Source organism: Myotis brandtii, unplaced genomic scaffold, assembly GCF_000412655.1.
Source record: "Myotis brandtii unplaced genomic scaffold, ASM41265v1 scaffold349, whole genome shotgun sequence".
NCBI lineage: Eukaryota > Metazoa > Chordata > Mammalia > Chiroptera > Vespertilionidae > Myotis > Myotis brandtii.
In genome coordinates, this window is record NW_005363427.1 from 554,994 (window position 1) to 556,334 (window position 1,341).

A 1,341-nucleotide genomic window follows, 5' to 3' on the forward strand; every position below is an offset into this window, starting at 1 on the left:
AGAAACTTTCTGTATCTATGCTGTTCAATAGCCACTAGCTATATGTGGTATACTGATTGAAATATAGCTTAGGTTCAACTTAGATTCTGAACACGTACTTTATATATATATAATTGATTTCAGAGAGAAAGGGAGAGGAAGAGAGAGATAGAAACATCAATGATGAGCGGGAATCATTGATTGGCTGCCTCCTGCACGTCGGACCAAGCCCACAACACAGTCATGTGCCCCTGACTGGAATCAAACCTGGGACACTTCAGTCCACAGACCAACACTCTATCCACTGAGCCAAACCGGCTAAGGCTAATTTTAATAAATTTAAATTAAATAAGGTTAGTGACTACCATATTGGGCAGCACAGGACTTGAGATAGACTCAGAGGATAGACTCCTTTGTGTGAATCCGGGAAGTCAGTTACTGTCTGTGTGACTTTGGCAAGTTCTATGTGGCTTCTTTTTCTGATCTGTAAAATGAGGCTTAGAGTAGAACCAAGGTCAAAGGGTTGTTGTGAGTATTAAATGGTGCTATTTAAGTATGAGCTATGTAAATATTGTCATTGTTCTTATTATTTATTATTAATATTCTTACAGTATACCAAACAGAGCTTCCCTCTTCCAGACCTTTAGTCCTTCTCCATTTCCTGCAGGAAGAAGTCTAATTCTCTTATTCTGGCACACAAAACCCTTAAAGACCTTAGTCCTTCCTAGATCTCCAGTATTATTTACCCATATTTCTTGATTCCAAGTCAAATTATTTATAGACCCAAAGAAACCTTGCTTTTTGGGACTCCAAGAACAAACCTCATTTTTGTTTTTAATTGTTTTTTAATTATAAAATCTTTCCTTTGATTCACTATCATTGTGTACATCATTGTGACCTCATTAAGACAGGTTTCCATGGATACACTTAGTAGAAATGAAGTAGAGGTAAAAAAAATTATTCCAGAAAATACTGTCTGTTTAAATTTAAAACTAATTCAAGCAAGGGCGATTTAAACACACACACACACACACACACACACACACACACACACACACACACCCCAGATTATGGTTAGGGGTAGGTGTAAAAAAGTATAAATAATAATATATTAAATATCCATATACCCACCTACCATTTTGACTTATTTGCTTCAGAATATTTTTAAATATTTGAGCATTCTTAAACGTTTTTATTATGGAAAATTTTGAACATGCACAAAAGTACATAGAATAGTGTAATGAATCTCCATCACCAGCTTCAATAATTATTAACATTTTACTAATATTATTGCTGTTCCAGATCTCTTAAGAAAATTAAACTTTACAGCAGCAGTTAAATCTAAGACATTAACCATGAATT